Source organism: Nyctereutes procyonoides, unplaced genomic scaffold (assembly GCF_905146905.1).
Source record: "Nyctereutes procyonoides isolate TBG_1078 unplaced genomic scaffold, NYPRO_anot_genome, whole genome shotgun sequence".
Lineage (NCBI taxonomy): Eukaryota > Metazoa > Chordata > Mammalia > Carnivora > Canidae > Nyctereutes > Nyctereutes procyonoides.
The window spans coordinates 28,410,696-28,428,189 of NW_026575126.1; positions in this window are offsets into that span (position 1 = coordinate 28,410,696).

Here is a 17,494-nt window from a genome sequence, read left to right on the forward strand (position 1 = left end):
ATTTACAATGTCTTTTGAAATGTCTTTTATTTTAGCCATAATGGTGATGAAAATTTCACTTCTGGAAAAAAAAATGAATGCAGTGGCTTTTCAAGCTTTGTTGCAATTGAGGAATATGGTTTCTCTCAAAAGATTGCTCTGTAAGACTCGCTTGAGAAAAGTACAATGAATTGAATGGAATCAAACGTCTGGGTTTTTAGTGAAGGACAATGGTATCTGGAGATAGTATGTTAATTGTTTTTGGTTCTTTCGTCATTTGGCAGGGACTCTTGGGGGTTTTGTGAAGAAAAGAAAGAGTTGATTCAGTGATTGAAAAAACAATGGTTCAGTACTGAAAACGAATGAGCAGAAGATGCTGACTTTGTGGGGCAAAAGGTGGAGGTGAATCACTCCTATGTTGAGTTGCGTTGTGAAGAATTTCAGCTTTCTTAAATGAAAGTTTCAGTCTGCGAAAAGGAGGTTTAAAATCAGTTTGCAATTAAGAATGTTATTACTGGGACCCCTGGGTCGCTCAGTGGTTGAGCATCTACCTTCTGCTCGGGTCTTGATCCCGGGGTCCTGGGATCGAGTCCCGCATCAGGCTCACCACAGGGCGCCTGCTTCTCCCTCTGCCTGGGTCTCTATGTCTCTCTGTGTGTCTCTCATGAATAAATAAAATCTTAAAAAAAATGTCATTACTTTCTTTAGTTCAACTTGCATGCAATTAAAATTTATTCAATTACCAGGATGTTGAATACTATCAGGCTGAAAACCCAAAAGAAGTAGTATTAAATACAGAAATTAGAAAAACGAACCCCTGGATGGGATGAGCACTGGGTGCTATACTACATGTTGGCAAATTGAATTTAAATTTAAAAAAAGAAAAAAAATAAATTTAAAAAAAGAAATAAAAATGAATATTATTTGCTGGAATTCATATTTATTACTTAGAAATTTAGGAATAGTCACATGAAACCCACTTAAAAAGCAGCAGACTCAAGGAGTGGCTTTTTATGGGAGCTTCTGTCACTGCTTTGCCAAGGTTTATGGACATTTTCTACATTGCCATGAAAATCACATTATTTTCCCAGGCAAAAAACTGAACCAACAAGTTCATTTTCCCTTGTGACAATCTCATAAGGCCTGCTTCTCCTTGTTGGTTTGAGTTCCTCTTATTTAAGTGGTCTAGCTATCTTAGAGTTAACCCTTAATGTTACACACTTGGATTTCCCATGGCAGTGTCCTGGTCACATTTCTCAAACTCTCTTCATCATGGGAATTTCATAAGGACTCTTAAAATACAAAGTTGTGGACTCTAGCCCAGGCCCACTGAACTAGAATCTCTGAGGTGGGACTCGAAAAATCCAATTTAAAAAAAAAATTATTTAAATTCAATTTAGTTAATATATACTGTATTATTAGTTTCAGAGTTAGAATTTAGTGATTCATTAATTGCATACAACACCCAATGCTCATTACATCAAGTGCCCTCCTTAATGTCCATCATCTAATTACCCCATCCCTCCACCCACCACCTCTCCTCCGGCCACCCTCAGTTTGTTTCCTATAGTTAGGAATCTCTCATTGAAAAAATTTAAAATTTTAATAAATATCCGTGGTGCTTCTTAGGTCTGCATTTGGGAAACATTTTCCCAATAAAACTATTTAGCTATTCAGTAGATTTTCATCCCCAGAAAGCATTGACTGAGCCTTGAATTTTGGAAGGGTTTCTGTTGTCTGAAACCATCTCTTCTCACCTTTTCTGGAAACTTCTATTATTCAAATACGTTTCCTGTCTTCAGCCTCCTATCTTTACTAGCTCTTATAAGAGTCTACTCTCTTCTACCTTTAAAAAAAAAAAACTAACAAAAATTTTTTCTTAATTCCTGCACTTCCTGGTAGTTACATCCTTATTTCATCTTTCCTTTCACAGCAGAATTCTAGAAAGGATAATCATAGAGGTTACGGCTTCTCAGTCCCTGTGCAACAAACTCCTATCTAGCTTCTGAATAGGCCCCTATCAAAGTCAGTACTAGTCTCTTAACTGATATAAATGGGCATAATTTTGAAAAATAAAACCAGCATGTTTTCATTTCTGATGATCTCTAATTCCTAATTGTCTCAAGGCTTCCTCACTCATTCATTCATTATCTGTGAAGGCAGAGAGAACCTAGGTGAGAAAGAAAGAATCATGGTTCAGTTTCAAATTTCAAGCCAGGTGTATCTGAAGCCAAAGGAAGACCGTGGTTTTAGAAGGAAGATTAAGTAGAGAAAGTAAAGCCCTTCCCTGGATTCCAAAAATTCCCCTAACACAGCAAGAGGTTATAGTGTAGAGAAGACAGAGGATGTAAGGTAAGTCCCAGACATACAGTTGGGGAGAAAGCTGTCATAGAATTGAGAGGAAAAGCCAAGAAAGATAAAGGAATGGTGAGATATTAGACACGAATGTCCTTGCCATTCTCTGCTTTGGGATCAGATATTATAGAAGGGTCACTACTGCAGAATCACTCAAATAGGTTGGGAGAACCAGGAAAGCATACGGGCTATGAGCTCCCTTTCCTAGAGGTTGAAGCTTCTCAGAGAAGACTTGGGTTCAGCAATCTCTCATGAGGTATGTGAGCAGAGGAGTAGCATTGGAAGAGAGGGCTGAGGAAATCAGTGAACCAGAAGTGGCCTAGAACTGGAATTGGGGAAACATAAGGTGTGGGGTCATTAGGACCAGACACAACAGCAGATCTACAGGTCTCAGTAGTTAATAACATGATGCTTAAAAAATACAGACATGACAAGCTACACCAGCTACACTGAGCAGGACAAGGGCATCCAGCAGACCTCTGGCCAGAAAGAACCAGCCAACAGCCAACAGCGTGGGCACCACAAGACTCCTACTGTCTTCATATGACTTCTGAGAAGAGAACAAAGAGCAGTATATAAGGCTGAGTAAATATGAAACTATTTAAATGAAATGGGAATGCTTTCAATTATTAAACATTTTTTTCTGATATCAGCAGAAATGGTGACTCGAGGGCAAGAGTAAATCAATATTAGATAATAAAGTTAACTTTTTTTGTACATAGGAATTATAGTATGAAAATCTCAGCTTTTTTATAGTACTAAGTGCAAAGAACAATTCAATCTCTTTTCAGCATTGATAGTTAGCCATTTTTTTTAAATTCTTAAGCCTCTCTCCCTTTTAGATTCCATTACAGCACATTATATTGCCTTTCCTCCTATTTCTCTGGCTCTCCCTTTGCATTTTTTCCTACATAATCTTCTCTCCCATGGCCTTTGCATGTTGTTGTACTATGGATTCCATAGTGACTTCCTTCTCATTTTAGATACTTTCCCCCAGTGACCTCAACCTTTTTGTGGTTTATATGGTCATGATTTCAAGTATACATTCCAAGACAATCGGTTTCCTGAGGTCCATTGGGCATCTTCAGTGATATCTCAGGAGCACCTTCATTTATAGTTCTTTATATTTCTGTCTTCCTATTCTATTATTGGGAGAGGAGTATTGAAATTTCCAACTATGATTTTGGATTTGTCTATTTATTTTCTCAGTTCTATCCATTTTGCTTCATATACTTTTAAGCTCTCTCAGGTGTAAAATTGTTTAGAATTAGTATGTCCTTTTGGTGACTTGATCTTTTAATTATTATGTATAAGCTCTCTCCCCTTGTAATAGTTTTTTGCTCTGAAATATAATTGTCTCTATGAACGCAGCTATTCCACGTGTCTTTTTTTTCCATGTCTTTTAACTAGTATTAGCATGTTATACTTTTTCTATCAATTTTTTATCCATTTACTGTCAACCTATTTGTGTATTTACATTTAGAGTCAATTTATTGCATATGGTTGGCTCTGCTTTTATTGCCAGCATGGCAATCTCCTTCTAATTGGAATGTTGAGACTCTTTGTATTATTGTTAGTGATATGCGTAGTGATATACTTTTAAATCCAACATTCTATCTTTGTTTTTGATGTGTCTTGTCTGTTTTTTAAGTTTAATTTTATTGTAGTAAGAACTCTTAACATCAAATCTGCCATCTTAACAGATTGTAAAGTACGCAATACAATATTGTTAACTATAGGCACAGTGTTGTATAGCAGATCTCTAGTACTTATTTATTTTTCATTATTCACATTTTATACCCATGGGTTATCAACTCAGCATTTTTCCCTTGCTCCTGCCCCTGAGAATAGCTGTTCTGTTCTCTGCTTCTGTGAGTCTATTTTAGATATCTCATATAAATGGAGCCATGTAGTATGTTTTTCTGTGATTGGCTTATTTCACTTAGTATAATGTTGTCAAGGCTCATCCATGTCATCACCTATTGAAGGATTTCCTTCATTTTTAATATGAGTAATATTGCAGTGTATACCACATTTTCTGTACCCATACAGCTGGATATTTTTGAAGATGTATGCATAGTCTCAATCAAAAACAGGAAGGTTAATGATTAGCAGATTGGAAATTTTGGGAGGCCTCTGAAAGAAAAATCTATGAGAAAGATCTATAATTTAGGGTGCTTATAATTATGTTGTAGAAGGTGAAAGGAAACACCAAGGCCAATAGGATAAAAGTGTAAAACCACAAATCTAGATGGATTATAATAAAATATTAGGACATTACAAGAGTGGGAAAATCCTCAGAGTTGCCATAGATAAAACATAGGTTATCTATAAAAGGGAAGAAAAATCAGATGGACAGTAGACTGACCTCAGACTTCTCATTAGCAATGCTAATAGTATGAATAAAATAAAGCAATACCTTACAATAATAGTAACTAACACTTATTGAGCACTGTTCTAGGCATTTTCTTCATTTAATTAGAACACTGTTATATAAGTACTATTATTCTCATTTTACAGATAAGTTGAGTAACTTGCTCAAGATCACATAGCTAGCAAATGATAAGGTATGGAGTGGATGAAAGTGCACGGTGCTGAGTTAGAGTCCTGAATATATGTTCTTGCTGATAATAGCTAGTATCTCCTCCAGTTCTAATAATCTGTATATGTAATTCTGCTGTATTTAAGGTGCTATGGGGAATTAAAGCTTGAATCAGACACTAATCTGGACTCAGAAAATTAAAAACTTGAGTTAGGTTCTCCAAAGTCTGTAGTCAGGATGTGGTACACAAAAAATGTTTCTAAAAAGCTTCAATAGTTCATGACTTATTTTCACCTTCTACTTTGGGGAGGCATAGTGGCTTTTCACTTATGAGAGGGATATGATGTTTCATTAAAATTAATATGATAATCATACATTGAATATGAAGATGTACCCCAAGTCATGCAGATGGTATGTGAAGAACTAGCTTGGAAAAACTGAATTTGGGGATGATTTTCCTTAGTACTATATATGGAACACTAATATATACAACACACACTTCTCTGTTGAACCACTAGATTTTGATCAATATTTATTGATCAAATAAATAGATATTCTATTTATTTATTTATTTATTTATTTTTATTTACTTTTATTATTACTTACTATTATTGTGATGCCTTCCAACCATTCTTTGCTGAATGGATCCTGAGACAGGAAAGTTTATAACTTGCACAGAGTAAGAGCTAAGATGGATAGAGTAATATCAAGGCATTATTTGTATTAGATTGAACTATATGAATTTGTCAGTCAAAAACTGTCCAATATGAGCAATTTATATGGTTTAACATGTACATTGCTATTAGGTTTATTTCAGTATTTCAGGTAATATATTACCTGAATATATTTCAGGTAATATGCTGCAAAATTCTATGGTTTATGGTTTTGTTATGTCTTCTGATTCTTGGACTGATTGGGTAAGTTTCACGGATTTGGATTTTTCTGCTTGAGACACCTCTGCTAGCAGGTCAGGCTTCTAAGGGCTCAGCTAGATGTGAATATTCAAACTAATTCACCACATGGCTGGTAGTTAGTGCCGCTGTCAGCTGGAAGCTCAGCTGTAGCTGTCAAACACAGAACTTTGGGTCTTCCCTTTGTGATATGGGTTTCCCACAACATGACCTGGACTTGGAAGCCCCAGACTATTATTTCCACCGCATTCTATTTGTCAAAACCAATTCACAGGGCGAGCCCAGCCAGCCCAGCTACTGAGATTGGAGATGAGATCCATTTTGTGATGTGTGTGGGAATATGTATCTATAGAGTGAAGCGGAAATATTGCGGACCATCTTTTTGGAGACTAGTTACTGCAAGAAAACCACATTTCTATAAGGAAAATGAGTGAGATGAGTCTGGGAAATTTTATTCTAACAAGGACACACAATGTGACAGTGAATAGTATAACTGTGGATACTATTAATTCCTTAGTGTGTGCCCAGAGAAATTATGATGCTCAAAAGGATTCTGTGACACAATAATCTCCAAAAACTTTGACCCATCACCTAAGAGGAGTGATAATATGTGTATTCACATAGTCATAATTCAAATTAACTTAATGCATAGGTAGAGATGAGAACTGAGAGGAAGAGAACACTAGCTCTGGCCAGGAGAAACTGAAGGATTCAGGCATGGCCCCATGGTGCTATTTGAGCCATGCCATGAATCATTGCACAAGATGTAGACAAGTTGCTATGAGGAGAAGCAGACGTTCAAGGAGAAAGAATGAGCATAGGTATGGAGAAAGCAAAAGCCTGCGACTTCCATGTAGAGAAGAGTAAATTGGTCCATTTTGCAGAAGTATGGAGGAGGGGAAAAGAGTACAGTGAGCACTAAGGTTGGGGAAGTGAGGTGTAATAAATCATGAAAGGCCTTGAAGGCTAAACTTGGGAGTTTGAGCTTTGTTCAGGGATAGGAGCCAATGAAAGGGACTAATGGGATCAGGAAGCTGGCACCTTATGTTTGTCTGGTATTTTCTCTCTATGCCTTTATCTCCTGACTATTCCCGGAGACTATCTTCCCAACTTCCTGCCTGTAGTAGTAATTTCCTTTCTGATTTAGTTCCAGGCCTGCCTCATTAGTGAGAAATAGAAGAGCCTCCTTTCTTATGCCATGCATGCACGCAACACACTATTATTTAGCTATTAAAATAAAATTTTCAAAAAAGATCATTTAGCTAGTAACATGACATTTTCTAAAAATATTTATCAGCATGAAGATAAAAGACCATGTTCCATTACAAAATAATAAAATGACCGATTAATAAAATCAGAATAAAAATTGTGTATAAAATTCAGATGCATCATAAAAACCTGAACGTTATGTGTTCCTATGCATGTATGCATATAGGGAGGAAAGGAAATGAAAGTTCTAGCATGGATAGTGACATGATGGCTGTTCTTATTTTCTTATTAGTACCATTCTCCATTTTCCAAATTAGAAGGTATCACAGTAATCGTCAGAGTAGTTATTGTCTAGTGTGTTAACCATAGCAATTAAGTCTCCAAACAGCAACCAAGTAAAAATAGCCTTCTACCTGAACTTGAGACTTGGAATTCCTAAAGACCTATAAATATTCAGGCCTTTTGAAATCCAGACATGGGGTGAGGCAGCTGCTTTGGCCTTCTGAGCATGTGAATATTTGTTCTGAAGAGAATAAAAGGAGAGGAAAGTACTTGAGCAGCCTTTCACCACTAAGCGCCTCTGGAATTTCTAAATAAGGCCCTGAGACCTTGGGTGAAGGGAGAATGACATGAAGAGCCTGTACACCATCACTCCACACTATCATGGGGCTGGAGTCAGGAAGAACCGGGCCTTGACTGTGTGGTAAAATGCCACACTGAAGTGAAATATTGAGGTTTAAACCTCCAGGTATGGGGACGATTTGCTCTGCAGCCCAGCGCTGGGGCCTCCTGAAAATGTTTCCTCTCTGTCTCAAGAATCATTGTTTCATGCTCTTCCAGTCTTGTCCAGTTTACTACTGTGGACATCTGATAATTTGCATAAGCAGATAAAGAAAGACTTACAGAAATCCGGAGAAAAGAGGAAAACTGTCACGTCTTTATTTTAAATTACTGTGTTTGAGCAATTAGATTATTAATTCACTTGATTTGCTTAGAAGTTTCCAGCCAAATAGCTCTGGAATTTTATCTATATATCTGACATAAGAAAATTATCCTTTGTCTCTTCTGGGTTCACCCTTGCTACCACAGTCTGCTTTTTGGCCCCTTTTTCTGGCAGGCAAAGGAGCATAAACTCCCCAAGGATTTATCTGAATAAATGTAGTTCTGATTTTTCAGGCTTTCCAAACAAGGTAGAGAAACTTTAGGAGTCTTTAAAAAAAAAAAAAAAGGTTTTATAGCTTTACTGGGAAGAGAAAAAAAGAAGCATGAATAATAGTAACAGAAAATCTGAAGGACTAGGTTTTTGTTTTTTGCTTTGGTTTGTTTTTTTCACTGTTTTCCTTTAAAGAACTATATCCTCAGGATCTAAGGATAATGGTAGCATAAACCAACTTGTTTCTTCTTAGTCAATAAATGAAGTTGAGGTCAACATTAGTGAAATGCATCAGGGAATAAGGACCCTGGTCAATGATCCCATTACATTGCTCCAGGGCACATCTGCTTTTTCAGGCTGAACAAAGCAGGAGAACAAATCTGGTTGATGTCTATGGGACATTTTTAATGGGAGCTTATAAAAAGAACTGATGGATAATATTTGTTGGGAATTTACTACGTGCCTGTCCTGAATTAAGTATTTTGCATGAATTATTTTATTTAATACAACAGTCCAGCTAAGTACTGTTATCTGACCAACAGGTAAACCAAACTAGAAAATTTAAGTAATTTTCCCAAGGTCAGTAATAGATGAAGCCATGGTTGACTGCAGTTTGATTCTAGAACCTGCGCTGTTATTCTCTGTGCTGTGCTACCTTTAATTCATGGACATAAAATAGACTTCCACAGGCTTAGACATCTTTGAAGGACACATGGCAAGCAATCCAAAAAGAGAAATTTATCTTAGGACCTTGGTTTTTTGTTATGGGAAGGAAGAAGGGCTGATAATATTGTCCAGATAAATTTTTACTGTATGTTAGTCTGAAGAGCATAAGAATCCTGGACTACTTATGCTAAATATCCAGCTTTGTTCACTGGACAGTTACTTTCTTTCTGTTGAATTTAAAAGAAACATATGGGTTACTATGTTTAAACAGCCATCTGCCATCATAAGCAAATTCTTGAGGAAATTGCTTTGGACCTAAAGTACAGCACATGTTTGATCTTTATGTCTATTTGTACTTTTTGAATTTGGAAACTTTTAAATAAGGAGGTAAAAAGGTAGCAGGAAAGAAAATGAAAAAGCAAAAAAAATTTTTTTAAAAGCAAAATGAGAGCTTCATGGTGTTCTATACTAGTAAGAGTAAGAGAGAAAGAATTAAAGCTGCCCAAAGAAACCCAGCCTGATACCAAATTGGTGATATGGCACCAAATAGACAGAAAACACAGTAAGGTACAGATAGTAAGAATATCTAGTGAAAACTGTGTTTAGTTGAGACATCATTTTGGAGAAGATGCTTGACTCAAATTGTTTGTGTTGTAGGCTAAAGAATGGTACCTCCACTCCCCAAAAATGTCCATGTCTTAATCCCTCAAACCTGTGATTATGTTACCTTACGTGGCAAAAGGCATTTTTTCTGATTAAATTAAGGATCTTGAGATAGGGAGATTACATTGGATTACTGAAGTGGGTCCAATGCAGTCATAAGGATCCTTATAAGAGGGAGATGGGAGGGCCATGGAGGGAAGAGCCACAAGTTGAGGAATGCAGGTGGCCTGTAGAAGCTGTAAAAGGTAAGAACATGACTTCCCCCTGCCCCTGGAGCTTCTGGAAGCAAGCAGATGCCTTGATTTTAGGCCTGTAAAACCTGTTTTCTACTTCTCACTTCCAGATCTACAAAATAACAAATGTCTGTAGTTTTCAGCCATGTAGTTTATAATAATTTGGTACAGTACCAGTAGGAAATTACTGTATATGACTCAAAGAATTCTTAGGAAATGGAAAATGGGAAAAAGATTACAAACTCCTTAGTCATCTGCATCACCTCTCCTCTCTAGTCCACCACCAAAGCTCACTCACCCTTGCTCACTTTCTGAGCACTACTCCTTACCATCTAGCCCTGCTGACCCCCATCCCTCATACTCAAAGGACTGCAGATAACAGTTTCCTGATTCTTGCCCGTACTGCCTCTAGGGTAATTGGAGTGTGCTCCACACCTATCAGCAGACTAATATTTATAAAGTTCTTTTTCCCAAACTTGGTTGTATCCATGTTATCTATAGATAAAAGGCTCCAGCTCTTCACAGTGGCATCTCAAGACCCTCTATCCCTCCCTCTATCCCATTATGACACCACTAACTGCCTCCATGCCTGTGCTCACACTCTGACCTCTGCCTGCAATGCTTTCCTCTTTCTTGGTCATCCCAACATCCTAATGGGTAAGGAGAAAGTGTGGTAACATAGAAAATAGTGCTCTGGTAGAAGGATCCTTGTTTGGTAGAAAAGTTGAAATCTTTTTTTCCTATAAATTGTGAATTAACACATGCCTGATAATGGGAATAAGGGAAAGAAATGTAACATTAACGGAAGGGTGAAATGCAATAGAATTCCAGGTTAAAAGGGGAAAAATTAAAAAAATTAATGAAAAATTGCTCTGTAAAATAAATAAACATAAATAAGAGGGAAGGGTTAAAGTTATGTCTTTCATCACTCTAACCGTTCCAGACTGCTTAAGCCAAATGAACTATATGTAGCAATATACCATTTATAGAAAACAAATTTAAAACAGAGATGTAAAGAGGTAGAAAACAAAGAGGTGAGTGGGTAGGGATGTGAAGGGCAGTTTACAGAAGAGCAAAGCAGATGACAAACATTTTTGAAAAGATGCTCCGACTCTGGTAGTCAGAGAAATACTAATTAAATAACAGTGAGATATCAAACATTTCTACTCGATGGTAATGGTTGAAAATAGCTATAAAGGTATTGTTGGAAAGGATGTTGGAGCAACATGAACACTCTTCCTTTGCTGATCAAAATATTATACAACTCTTCAGATGGAGAACTAGAAATATCTATTACAATTTTAAAAACATGTATTCTTCAATTAAACAATTCCATTCTTGGGAATCTATTCCATAGAAATAAAAGTCTCTGGATACATAGTCATGTGAATAAAGATCTTTTATTGCAGCAGTGTTCATAGCAACAAAACACTGAAAATAAACTGAATGACCATCAACTGGGGATGAAAAATTATAAAACATCAAGAGGGGATATGATATAGTCATTAAAAAGAAGAAATTAGAAATTCAAAGAGAATATGATAAAAATACAATTACAGTGGAAGACATGAATATACCACTCTCAGAACTGGTCATCTGTAATAGACAAAAAATGAACAAAATCATAGAGGAATTAAATAATTTTGTTGAAATAGATACAAATACAGAAACTCATAAGTACAGAGGATATGTCTAGTAGAATATTTACTAAGTTTACCATGTACTTTTCCAAAACAACTTCATTCTGGGCTCTCTATCACAAAAATAAAAGCATCGGTCCATGAGGGCATATGTGTTTGGATATTTGTTGCAACTGTATTCATGGTGGAAAAAGCAATATATATACATGCCTGTGCACATTCTCATTCATCCATTCAGAAAGTGTGTCTTTACTGAAGTTCTGCTACATACTCTTTTCTGCACTAGACACTACGAAGTTTAATAAAGGGCCTCCACCATCAGAGAACTCTGTGTAGCTGAAGAGCCAAGACGTATAGACATAAAAGTTAAACAATAGCACCAAACAGGATATTTCAGACAGAGGACCCCATAAGCAAAGGCAGTGGCGGGGAGCTGTGCAAAAAAGGCAGGGTGTGCTCTGGGGATGGGGAATGTTAGCAAAGATAAATAGAGCAAAGAATCATATCCCAATTACTAAAAAAAGACAGAAAGAAAGAAATCACTAATTACCACTAATTCTTGACTAATTCTAGCGAATGGAGGCAGATTGTCAAACAGTATTGAATGGGGAGCTTGACATGGACCTTGGTAAGATCCTAAAGCTTTAAAAATAAAAATGGACCAATAATAATTAAAATTTGAAAGGGGAAAGAAAGCTATGCCAAACTAAATTAGTTTTCATTTTTCATGAAGCTTCTAAATAAGGATACAATAGATATAAGGAAATCAGAATTTTGGCAAGGGTTTGACAGTTTTTTGTTTTTGTTTTTTTTTTTTTTTAGATTTGGGGGCAGATGTGGAACAGTTAGAGAAAACTGATTGAATGACTATAGAAAACATGTACTGGGTGAATGGTTCAGTTACCTACAGAAAGTTTCATATCTGGGGGAATCTGATCTGTGATAGACACACTGGGGTATCTTAATCAGTATGTGTGAAAAGAAATTTGCTACTAGATTGAAAAGTAAATTGATATGGATTTGAGATTTCCCCTCGAATAATCTCTCTCATTCATGGGCACTCATACAGGAAAGGAATGAACATTAAAATTAGCAGGAGAGCAGTGTGCATAATCCTTGAACCCTTGAACCTCAAGAACATGTCTGGATGTACCCCCAACAATCTGCTGTATATCTGTACATTGGGGCAGAGAGACTAGTTAAAGCTGCTGCCCTCAGGGTAAGAGGCATAACACTCTCTGATCCCAAGTTCATGACTCAGATCTAAGATCAGGGTGAAATTGAAGCAGGAAGTAGCTAGTACATTGATTCACAATCTGCATCATGGAAAAGGCTAGGTAAAAGCTGATAGTAAATAATATAAAACATGGTTCTAGTCCAAATTGGTCAGAACACAATTAGGACATTGTTTTAAAATTTTGTCCATCATCCTTTATTTTAAAAAGGCAGTAATTAAATGCAGCTAATTAAAAGGAAATCAATCAGGCTGGAGACAGTGACTAAAGGAACTGAGATGTTTAGATTAGAAAAATTTAGGGATATGAAATCTGCTGCTATCAATGATTTGAAATCCTATTATAAAGAGTGGCAAAATAATAGAAAGAATATAGGGCTTCTTAACTCAGATAGGGGTCATACTCTTAAAGACTTTAGAATTCCTTTTAAACCTCCTAGATTCTAGGAAACCTAAGGTAAGATTTTATAATAAATTAGGAGGGCTAGGTTCGGAACACCCTGGGCCCACCCCTCTGATATCAAAGCCAAAGAATAGAGTAGAGCCTAAATTGCTGGGGTCAGGGCCAGCAGGGTTTCCTGTAGTGGTAATTCTAATGAGGGCATCCAGAGGACAAGCCAAAGGGTTAGTTAACAAACAGGAAGACTGGGCAAATATGATGATGAGAAGACAAAACTGGAAAAAAAAAGTGGCAAGTGGCAACCAGAGAAGCCAAAAAATCAGGATGCCATAATCACAAGGATTGAAGAAGAAGGAAAGTAAAATAATGGAGGTGGTGGTTGGGTGGGGTGATAGAGTGACAGAGCAAGAGTCAGGTTAGGACTATGATTACCTCAGGTCAAATCTTGTGATCGCCATGACAAGGATGACTTGTGTTTGGCACAGAGTAAACACTCAACAAACATGAGATGTTATCATATGACACTTTGTCCTGATCAGTTGAGTTGGAATCAGATATTCAAAATGATGGAAACAGGCTAAATTAGGACCTGACCATGGAAGGTCACCCTAAGGAATATGGATGTTATTCTACAGGCAAAAAGAAACACAAAGTTATTTGAACTGGGCAAGTGCTTTAGGACTATTTCTTGCTCAACACTACAAAGAGTAGAAGGGTATTATAAGAAAGGAGGCAGAGCCATTAGTTAAGCCTTTTCCAAAACAAATAAAAAAAGGAGTAATGATGGCCTTAACTACGAAGTGGTGGTTTGGAAATAGGGTATATAAGAAACAGCTTAAGATGGAAATCTAAAAGCACACTGCCTCATTGAATCACAGAGCTGGTTGTGTATGGGGTCAACATGATCAATAAAAAGATATATAATGACATAGTTACCCTTATTTTGGATATGACAAAGCAGATTGAGAATAATCAACCCCAGAATACTACTCACTCCAGCTGATCTTGAGCCAAGGGAGACTCTTTAACGACTGAAATCTTGAGCACCTGAAACACAAGCTTTGGTTCTTTACATGGCTCCTTTCTTCATTCAAATGTATTAAAAGACAAAGTTAAATTAAAAATTCTGCTTGAATCTGAGCCAATCAAGGTCCAACCACAATAGAGGTAAGAAAAAAAAAAAGAAGTTCTTACAGAAGCTAAAGAAAGAGCGATTTTTCAAGAGTGATCCAGTTTCAGGTGCTATAGAGTGGTAATATAAAGGACTGAAAAATGGCCAATTATTTAAAATCAAGGCATAGGGCCTATGAATTAATCTGTTAATGTCAAAATCATGGGAAATAAGGTGAACATTTTAACCCATGGTGGTAAATAAAGTCCTAAAATCATTATTGAGATTTAGACAGATGGAATCCAAGATTAGAATATAATAAAGGAAGTAAAGGAAGGATATTTTTAAGTATTGTAAAAGACACTCCTTTAACAGGGAAGGAAAGTTGGTCAAGAAGATACACATCTGAGTAGATATCCATGGACTTAATGGCAGAAGGATTTTGGAGAGTGTTTGGATGAGTATAAAGTGAATAATAAGTAAGTAAATGCAGTGTGAGACTCATTCATTCATTTCCTCTTGTATTCAACATATTGTGTGTGATGTTAAGGGATAAAAGAGTCTTTTTTCTTAAGTCACTCAAAGCATACCAGAGACTCTGGAGAAAGTGTCCCAGAGATGGTGAGATATAGGTTGGGTCTTAAAAGATGGCTGAATGTTACCAAATGAAAGAGGCTAGGAGGAACCCTTCAAGAAGGAGTTGAAGTTAAAAGAAATGGATGGAAAGGTTAGGGCTAAACCATTGGAACCACCAGCTCAGGACTCTTTTCCCCACCTTTCATATCTGCTTCTCTTTATGGGCCAAATGTCTGCTCTCAGATAAGATTCTCCATAAGATACGAAGCCTGGTTGATGGAAGCTCTGGACTCAGTGGCTTATTGTCTTCTGATTCGAGAGGAGAGACACTCTCTTCCTTTTTTTTTTTTTTTAAGATTTTATTTATTTATTCATGAGAGACACAGAGAGAGGCAGAGACACAGGCAGAGAGAGAAGCAGGCTCCATGCAGGGAGCCCGACGTGGGACTCGATCCTGGGTCTCTAAGATCACACCCTGTGCCCAAGGCAGACGCCCAACCTCTGAGCCACCAAGGAATCCCCCACTGTCTTCCTTTACTGTTAGTTTGAAAATTCCTAGGAAGGAACCTAATCAATCCAGATCCAGCCTCCCCTTACTACTCTCCTAAAACAGAGAGGCAGAATTTTCTCATTCAATACACAACTCCCGGGAGAAATGTCTCTGGTCTCTGAAGGAATCGTGAGCAGGGATCTCCATTTATGTCTATTTCAATGGCACATTCAGGGTATTATAAGTGAATCAGTAAGACTGAATCTTAGAAAAGTTTGAAAGCAGATATTCTAGTTAAAAAGTTATTTTGGTATACAATTCAGAAGTTAGTTCAGTGTCCTATCAGGGCCAGAAGGATGGATATAAGAAACGTTAGAAAGAAGATTTGATAGAAGATAATGATAGATTCAATGTGAAAAATGAGAGAAAAGTTAAAATAAAGGAAAATTCAAGGTTCTCAGATTTGGGCTTGACAAAGGAAAGATTGGGACAAGTCATTAAAATAGGAATTAAACAGGATTTAATTACAGGGATTATGTAAATAAAGATATCCAATACCCAAGTGAATATATAGAGCAGAGTTAGGAAAGAAACCAGAGCTCAAAATATAAGCTGCAAGTCATTTGCACAAAATGGTATTTGAAGTCAGGGAAATATATGGGCTTACCCATCTCTTCCTGCTCTGATCACTCTATTTCACCCATTCTTACTCATCTTAAAGTATGTCAAGCTTGTTTCCACCTTGGATCTTTGCACTTCTTCCCACTACCTGGAACACCCTTCCTTTGGATCATGTTGTGGTTTGTTTTCTCACTTCCTTCTGAACTCTGCTTAAATTGGACCCCCTCCAAGAGGCCTTTCCAATGCTCTCTATATACAGGGGGTCTTCACAAAACCATGTACTATGACTCTTACCTCTTATCCTGTTTTATCTTTTCTTCACAGCACTTACTACTCCCTGAAATTACAGTGTGTATTTACTTACGTGTTCCGCCACTAGATCGTCCACTCCTTGAGGACAGGAGTGCAGTCTCGTGTTACAGCTGTATCTCCAGGCCCTAAAACAAGCGCTCAATAAAGATTTGTTGATTATGTGACTATATTAAATATAGTTCTTTCATTTTTGGTTTAAATATCTACTGAACAATTAAGATGAGAAAATAAAAGAACTTTCAATTCTCTTCACTTTTGCCAAATGGGGTTTTGTTACATTTTACATTTTCAACTGTTAAACAGTACTGGGAAACATCTGGAAGAAGCAACCCATTTAGCCTGAGGAATGACTAACTATGTGAATAACTTTTTGTTACTGTAGAGAATGCTAATGTCAAGTAGAACTTCCATGAACTTCTTATTTGGCTTTTTGCCCTTCAAATGAAAGGATATAGGGATTTTTTGCTTCCTCAGTTCACACTGGACTTCCTGTTTTCAGAAATGCTGAATTCATCCAGAAGTCTGCTCACTGAGCATTAGTAGATTAACTGCCTAAGCAGGGGATTTATTACAAGACTTCTAGATTTTATCAAATAGGGCTATCTAGTTCACTCCATGTGAAAGTTTCCCAAAGCAACCTGTAATCAATTTATCTAAATCTAAATAATTATATGGCTCTTTCTAAAAAGATATATTTTACTTCACTGACATAGTTTTATATTTAATTTAAACATTTCCTAAGATGTGAGTTACTTTTTGTCAGTGTTAATGAACATTATAAAGGCAAGCGCTAGAGTTTTTTGTTTTTTTGTTTGTTTGTTTTTTGTAGTAGGAGTGTGATATCGTTCTAAATATAAGTGCCTAATCCACTGTAAATTTGGGGGAAATAATACTCTTTTCTAAGTAAACTATAAAATAATATGGGTGGATATTTCAATGGATCAGCAGCATTTGAAGCTTATGTGACTGTCTTGAAAACTATCTGGCTTGAGTTAGAAAGCCTTTGGGTCAGATCCTACTTCCACCTTTTTTTCTGTCATTGATATGTTGTCTATAGCTACCATGTTAACTGTTCATGATTTTTAGATACAACGTGTTATTTTTTTTAATGAGTCATTATGGAAAATATTGGAAAAAATAACAAAGGATTAAGAATGTATTAAATGGTCAACCCCCAAATAACTAAAATTAGCCACTATTTATTCAATCATCAATCCATATAGCATCATATTGATGTTAAAATAATTTTACAACCCGAGTTTTCATTAAACATTATATCATATGTCTTTTCCTCTGCTGGTAAAAACAAGTTCTATAAACATTAAAAAAAAAAAGGTTTTTTTGAGTGTAGTTGACACACGATGCTACATTGGTTTCAGGTGTATGACTTAGTGATTTG